This window comes from Pelobates fuscus, chromosome 7, assembly GCF_036172605.1.
Source record: "Pelobates fuscus isolate aPelFus1 chromosome 7, aPelFus1.pri, whole genome shotgun sequence".
Classification (NCBI taxonomy): domain Eukaryota; kingdom Metazoa; phylum Chordata; class Amphibia; order Anura; family Pelobatidae; genus Pelobates; species Pelobates fuscus.
Window position 1 is genome coordinate 96,893,424 of NC_086323.1, and position 8,152 is coordinate 96,901,575.

Genomic DNA, 8,152 nt, shown 5'->3' on the forward strand with positions numbered 1-8,152 from the left:
TTTACCAAACTTTCTCAGAAGGACTGTGAGCACCCAACTAAGAAAGGTAAGTTGTTTAAATAGTTTTTAAGCAGGTTGACAATTCACTGGAAGAAGCCAAGCTTAGCACCACAACCACTACAGCAAGTCTAGACAACTGTGATTCCATTAGTCACCAATGTTCAAAATCTATAAAAGTAACTTTAGAAAAAAAACCTTTAAGCACCAACCCTATTTTAGGTGTACAAATCTTGCCCCTGCAATCTTACTGATCAATTCTATGCCACATAGGAATTAAATAACTGAGTCTTAGCCACACCTCCTCTGTTTGTGCCCTACATATTCCCTGCAAATAGAAATCAAATGTTTAAACTTCCTTTATTGCACAATCTTCTTAATTTAGAGTTTCTTATTCCCTGCTAGAGTCTGCAAGAGCCCTGTGTGTCTGATTAGAGTTCAAGGAATAGAGCAAAAAAAAAAAAACACTTCTAAAAGTATACACCATGTGCTGCCAGATTGGATTGAAAATTAAACCAATTTTATCACGTAGGATGTTTGAGCTGCACAAACAGAAACAACTATATACCAAGTCTGCTTCATTAAGTAAAAGGTCCTTGTTTCGAGTATCTCTTTAAGTCCATCTCACTCTAGTATCACAACAAGCTTTGACTCAAAACACGTCAGTGTGCGAGGATCTACCATTTTCACTACTTAAAAAAGGGACACTCCAGGCACCAATACTACTTAAATGCATTTGACTGGTTCAGGCCTGATTAACATCCTGTATTTTTTCCATGCCGAAATCTTTATAGTTTTTCCCATAAAAAAAGGTAAATGTTTAAATAAATGCTGCAACATAAACCTGCCTCTTAAGCCACATCCCCTCACTCCAAAAAATATTTTCTCATCAAAGATGTTAACACAACTGTCATTGACTGACAGTACTGAATAATCTGAACAAAACAAACAGCGTTCGAAGGAGTACATCCAAGGAGGCACATAGTAAGGATATCACTACCAGCTTGTGAATTAAAAACAGTTCTCAGTGTTCGGGCTGAGACCGTGCACATACATTTGAAAAGAGGTCTTTCTGGCATGAGGAGACTTGACTGAGGCAGGGTTACGGTGCAGCATTCTGCAAAACATTTATTTTGTGCAAAAACTATAGAGATTTCAGCAGAAAAAAAATACAGTAGATTAATGATGCCAAAATATATGACATGCATTAAAGTTCTATTGATGTATGGAGTATCCCTTAAATTAAAGGGAACCTATAGCCCTGAAAATAAATGGTTTTGGTACTATAGGTTCCCTTCTGCCCTGTAAAAAATAAGTGAAATAAAATATTACTCCCCTCCTTCCCAGCCTCCAGTTATGTCGGCATGAATGCTGACATAACCCGCTATCTTGTCCAATCCAATGCTATCCAGCAGCATTTGATTCCCAGACCAAGTTTTACTCTGGAGGAGGGAGTGTCTTTTGTAGCTCTTTGTAAGACAACCACTAGAGAGGCATTTTATCCTGCAATGTAACCATTGCAAAAAACAATTTTTTATTTTTTATTTTTTTTTAAAGTATGCAATGTTTCACAGGTTAAAATTAACAGACAATAGTCTGAGTGTCTATAGTGCTCTTTTAACAATTCCCTTGATTTCAATGTCACAGCATAAACCTGGATACTCCCTGCACAAACTAGGTCCTTTATATCCACACCATTTCTCCTCCACCTTGGACAGCTCATCCCAATCTGCCCACTCCTCTCACTCTCGCCATTGCTCAAACAAGACCAACAGTATTTTACCATTTTCACCTACACGGTGCCCACTTATCCATGTACCATGAGCTTACGAGGTTTCCATGAAACAGAAAGAGGCTGTTATATGTTGCTTCACTGCCCAGTGATCGAGTTCTGAGCACTCTCTGTGGATTGGAAGCGAACACAAATGCACTCCCAATACAAGTTATATATTATGGCAGAGTTCAGATACTAAGCGCTGCAGTAACCCAGCAGTGGAGGTGGCACATAATTCAGTAAATATGTCTAAAAGGGCCAGTATTGCAGAAAGTGCAATGATATATCTTAAAAATGTAATATGGCTTAAATATCATAAATTTAAATATTCATTTCCAAGGAAAAATAAATAATGGTTGTTAGTAAACACATATGTCTAATAAAATCTTAAATTCTTAAAAACCCTGATCTGCAATACAGAATACTCCCTATGCTTGAATAGTCTTTAAACAAAATGCATACTATTTCACATCAATAAATGAGGAACTTCAAGCATGAGGAACTTCAAAAATGACATAGCATACCATGTGGCGGCACACAAACCTAGCAGAGTACACATTTAGAATGAGAGGAAACAAAAAAATGCAGTGCTGGATCTGCTCTCTTATGTACAACCCGGGAATTGATATAGCACAGATCCTTCAGAAGATGCATTCAATGCGGATATCCACCTCCCCCAATTTTACTCCACTACCAACTATTAAAATCCTAGATTTGTGTATTCTAAAATACTCGGATGGTATGTTGATGAAAATATGTCTACTGGTAAAGATGTTTTTCATGTATTCACGATAAAGAAAATCATAAGGCTTTCAGGAAACCATCTAAGTGAATAAAAGCGGGACCACTAAATACATAACTATTTTTAAAGAAAAGTTGCAGTTAATACAACAAGAAATCAACAAATAGGGAAGCTGGAATGATTAGCCAGGCAATGATGACAATTCTGGTCTGGAGACACAGAAAAAAATATTTACACATAAGAAATACTACTGAGGTGCTGCATTCTCTGCAGAGGAGAGACAGATTGATAACAGAAGTAAATATTCAACGAAGACTGCTGACACACAATCACACCTGCCAACTGTCCACTTTTAGGTTTTCAGGTGACCCAAAGCATCTCAAAACTGTGACAAAAGCTCATATAATCAATATTAAAGAATGGATGGGTAGTTCACAAAACATTTTTGCTGGTAAAGCCCCAAAGCTGGTGGATTTTATCTGTAAAGGTACTCTAGCTATGTACCCAAGTAAATATACTGGGGATTCCCCATGCAGGGAAAAGGATTCAACACCTCATAACCAGTAACGTTGGTCAGCCTTTTTATTCTTGGTAGATTACTAAGAATTAAAGGAACACTATAGTCACCTAAATGACTTTAGCTAAATAAAGCAGTTTTAGTGTATAGATCATTCCCCTGCAATTTCACTGCTCAACTCACTGTCATTTAGGAGTTAAATCACTTTGTTTCTGTTTATGCAGCCCTAGCCACACCTCCCCTGGCTATGATTGACAGAGCCTGCATGAAAAAAAACAACTGGTTTCACTTTCAAACGTATGTAATTTACCTTAAATAATTGCATCTCAATCTCTAAATTTAACTTTAATCACATACAGGAGGCTCTTGCAGGGTCTAGCAAGCTATTAGAATAGCAAGGGATAAGAAAATCTTAATTAAACAGAACTTGCAATAAAGAAAGCCTAAATAGGGCTCTCTTTACAGGAAGTGTTTATGGAAGGCTGTGCAAGTCACATGCAGGGAGGTGTGACTAGGGTTCATAAACAAAGGGATTTAACTCCTAAATGGCAGAGGATTGAGCAGTGAGGCTGCACGGGCATGTTCTATACACCAAAACTGCTTCATTAAGCTAAAGTTGTTCAGGTGACTATAGTGTCCCTTTAAGTAATCATGATTTAAAGTTGTATATGTCAACATATCCAAGAGAAAAGTAATTTTTTTTAAAAGGGGTGTTAAAATGAGTGACCTTTTGTTAGAAGAAAATGTTAATAAAAATTGAAAGGCAGGCAGTCTCTGATCGGTACAGCCAATTATAGAAACCAATCAAGAGGCTGCAACAGGAAGTCCACAACTTACTGTAAATTTGAACCAGGATATAAATATTAAGTGTCAGCACAATAAATGTAAGCAGGCCAGAATACAAGACAAAAGAAAGTACAAGTATTAGGACAATAGACAAGGTGGGTGGGAGTGCTTACTCGGAGGTTGATGAGGAATAGGATAACTGGGATATACTGGAGAGGTAATTTGAATTAGATTTTGACAATATATTTATAATTTTTAATGTACAAATGCATATAATGTTGGATAATAAACAAATAAGTTAGGGGAGTGACTGACGAGCTATACAATCTGCAATATACAGTTACAATTTGTTTTATAATAACGACAAATACTTACAGACTTGACAAAACGAAGCAGAATGAAATGGTAAAAATGATTGATGGTGCAGAGTCACATAAAGAAAAAACTGGGAATAAGAAATGGCATCTTCACATCTAAAGACACCACGCCTAAATAATTTAGGCTAAATCTAAAGAACCAGAAGGTACAAATGGCACCAGTTCTTACGTGGGTGGGGACCCAAAAATCAGGTCCCCCATGGTTAGAACTGTAACATTATATTCTTAACATTAGGCACACAGCCAGCTATTCCTAGTAATAGGATTGGGAAAGGACAATTTTGACACACACACACACACACAGTGAAGGGGGTAAAAAAAACAAAACAAAGAAAAGGACCTGTGCAAACAAATGAAACGTCTTTGAGTTAAATAATCCAAACAAGTGTTGTTTGGGTACAATAAAAATAATTATGGAGATGGCAGTACTGGGGGGGGGGGGGGAGAGAGGGGGGGGGGGGGTGATGGGGGCAGTGATTTCTGGTGGGTGGTTTCAAGGCCATGTTAATGCCAGGATGGTCACACTGTGTATAGGAGTGAAGGCAGGCTGTGGCTGTCCCAGGAGGGGAGGACCCCGGGGATGTGGTGGAGGGGAGGCCAGGGGAAGGTGGGCTGTGGGACTCTGTCCGCCTCAGGCCTCCAGGGCCCACTCGGGCGGGGGGTGTCAGTGTTATGACAGCCCTGGCCGTGCTCGGGGGGGGGGGGGGTAGGGCTGGACCCCTTCTGCCTGCTCTCACCAGCTGTGGCTCGGTGTCCGGTATTCGTGTGTGTCCTGGGCCGGTGCTGCTCAGCCTGCCGGGTCCGCTGCTGCTCAACTCCGCTTCCTCCCCTGCTGCCAACCCTGCTCTTCCCAGCGGACGTGACAGACAGTCATGGGGCTTCTTACGTCACCGCCCCTCCTGCGCTCCTATTGGTGGACTGAACGAGGAGGGCGGAGCGGGGGACCACGTGACGCGCTGTGTCCACGCCAAGCCGCCATGTTGCCTGGGGCGCAGAGACGGCTTGTCTCAGGATTGCTAATGGTTTATTGTTGTGTTGTTTAGTAAGTGACAAACTGCTAAATGGCACAAGTGTGATTGCATTCATACTTTATTTTATTCAGGACAGGAATGGGAGGTTGGAAATAGCTGTACTAGTTTTATTTATTAAATAGTTGCATAGATTGAAAGGCTGGGTGGTTTCAACAGTCCTGCTATATACTTCCTAAAAAATGTACACCTTGTGCATTGACTGCTGGTAATCCATTGTGATTGGATTATTATACATTGTGATTGTCTATTGTGTAGTGTTAATTATTGTGATGCCTACATTCGCCAGCTTAATTAGGGGTGGTTATAAAAACAAATGCCTACTTCGCAGATACAATATTGCTTAAAATGAGGACAGAATACACCGATCAACCACAACATTAAAACCACTGACAGGTGAAGTGAATAACATTGATTATATTGTTACAATGGCACCTATCAAGGGATGGGATATATTAGAGAGCAAGAGAACAGTCTGTTCTTGAATTTCATGTGTTAGAAACAGGAACGATGGGCAAGAGAAAAGATCTGAGCGACTTTGACAAGGGCCAAATCGTGATGGCTAGAGGACTGGGTCAAAGCATCTCCAAATTGGCAAGTCTTGTGGGTTGTTCCTGAAATGCAGTGTCTAGTACCTGCCAAAAGTGGTGAAAGGAAGGACAACCAGTGAACTGGCGTCAGGTTCATGAGCGCCCAAGGTTCATTGAGGCGCATAGGTAGCAAAGGCTATCCCATCTGATCCGATTACACAGAAGAGCTACTGTAGCTCAAATTGCTTTAAAATCTAATGCTAGCCATGGTATAAAGTTGTGAGAACACACAGTGCATCGCAGTTTGCTGCATATGGGGGTACGTAACCACAGACCAGTAGAGTTCCCATGATGACCCCTACCCACAGCCGAAAGTGTTTGCAATGGTGAGCCTCAGAACTGGACTATAGAGCAAGGAAGAATGTTGCCTGGTCTAATGAATAACTTTTTCTTTTAGATCAGGTGAACAGCCAGGTGCCTGTGTGTCGTTTAGTCTACAACACTGCAAAAATTGTTCAGGAGTGGAATGTGACAAATAGTTCAAAGTGTTGCTGTGGCTTCCAAATTTCCCAGATCTCATTCTGATTGGGCATCTGTGGCATGTGCTGGAACAAGTCTAATCCATGGAGGCCCCACCTTGCAACTTGCAGGATTGCTGCTATTGTCAAGGTCCCAGATACCACGGGACATGTTCAGTTGTCTTGTGGAGTCCATGCTTTGGAGTATTAGAGCTGTTTTGGCAGCACAAGGGGGAATAATAGGCAGGTGGTTTTAATGTTGTGGCTAAATTGTGCACTTTAGTTTGTGGGTTTGGTTTTTTAGCATTTTTCAAACAAACACTGCATTGTTTATATTATCATATTTATATATTTTACTGCTCACAGAGCCAGATAACCAATTAGGCGACCAAGGCTTCTGCCTATGGCCTGGGCTCCAATAGGCTCACAAGGCCCTATGTCTGGGCCTGAAGCTCCAGCTCTGAGTGGGCCATCCTTGAGCCAGCAATGAGATCAAAAGACTGCTTCATGTCCCGGGTGCTGGGAAGTTTTCCTTACCCGAGGACAGGGCTAGGGATGAGAGTGGACGGTTTGCACATCTGTACAAATCTCAGTAATTTGTTCCTCACGCTGTGGTGCTTAGTAATGAAGCAGATCGCAGCTGCCAGTATTCCTAACGGCTGCTCAATGACTCATTGAGCGTCGGGCCACGAGGGTGCAAATACTAAGGTATGAACCTAATGGCTGTTCAGACAAAAAACCTGCCTGCTGGACCACAAGGCAGAGTTAACACCCTTTCCCTCCATGGACCACCAGGCAAAGACTTAAGCCACATGGGCCACCAGGGATTGCTGGACAACTACGGATCATAGTTTTCTTTATGGGGAAAGGTTTGCAGGAGGTAGACAAAACATTGATCACAATTATACACAGCACACATACATCCCCACAACACACACACTACACACAGCCAGTGCCGAACTCACACTGTATATATGGCAAGTACACAACACTTGGACACAAACTACATACAGCCAGCACACAGCACATGGCCACATGTCCAACGTCCACTTAAAATATACAGCCAGTGTGTGCACAAATACGCATACCAATACATCACACTTCAAGGGGGTATTAAAGAGCAAGACAACAGAGCAGAGGGGGGAGGGGGGCTGGCAGAGGTTGAGACACTATGCTCAGGGCTCTAGGCAGGTGCTACAACCTTTCTTTCTATCACAGGGCCCAGGCCTCAAGTAGGGTACCACTATGTGGAACAAAGCCTAGGACCCTGGGCAACCTGCATCCTCTGCTCATTTATTTGTTCAATTATGTTTCATAAGTACAATCATACCCCCAATGTTTAGGTTTTATGTTTGTTTGTTTTTAATTTACAAAGTTAAACATGGAGTCTGCTTATTTCAGTTTTCATTTATGGAAATTTGACAAATTGATTTTCCTGGCTAATCATGGCAGCATTACTAATGGGTAGGTTTGCCCCTATCCAGATCAGGACAGGAACAACCAATTAAAAAAAGAGAGAAGACCGAGAGACTGAATGCATAAAAGATCCCTCCTCCTTTCATACCTCAGTCTTTTTGAACTGTCCTTAGTCAGACAGACAGGAATATTTTTAAACGTTTTTTGCCACCTTCCCATGGGCACAATGGGTCTCACAAGTACAGTTCAGCCTCTCTGTACCTGAAGGACCCAGTAAACTGCCCAGTAAATAGTATTTTAAATCTTGGACTCCAATATATGCATCTATATGCTGAGGACTCACCGAAACCTGTAAATTGGGAGACAGACTATTTCATATTTAGTAGGTTTTGATTTCCTATTTTATTAGGTATTTCTAATTCTAATTTGATTATTCGTCTAAGAAAAAAAACTTCTACAAGCATGTC

General features: G+C 41.2%; 1 protein-coding gene across 1 annotated transcript in view; it reads right to left on the reverse strand.

Annotated features, from left to right (window-relative positions):
- The window catches only part of RAB7A (RAB7A, member RAS oncogene family), a 50,990-nt gene extending 45,930 nt beyond the window's left edge, over nucleotides 1-5,060 (reverse strand). Inside the window, exon 1 of the mRNA XM_063426240.1 lies at nucleotides 4,931-5,060. The gene's annotated coding sequence lies outside the window, so the exon portion shown is untranslated. The remainder of the gene's footprint in view (nucleotides 1-4,930) is intronic.
- Between the last annotated feature and the right edge of the window lie 3,092 nt (nucleotides 5,061-8,152).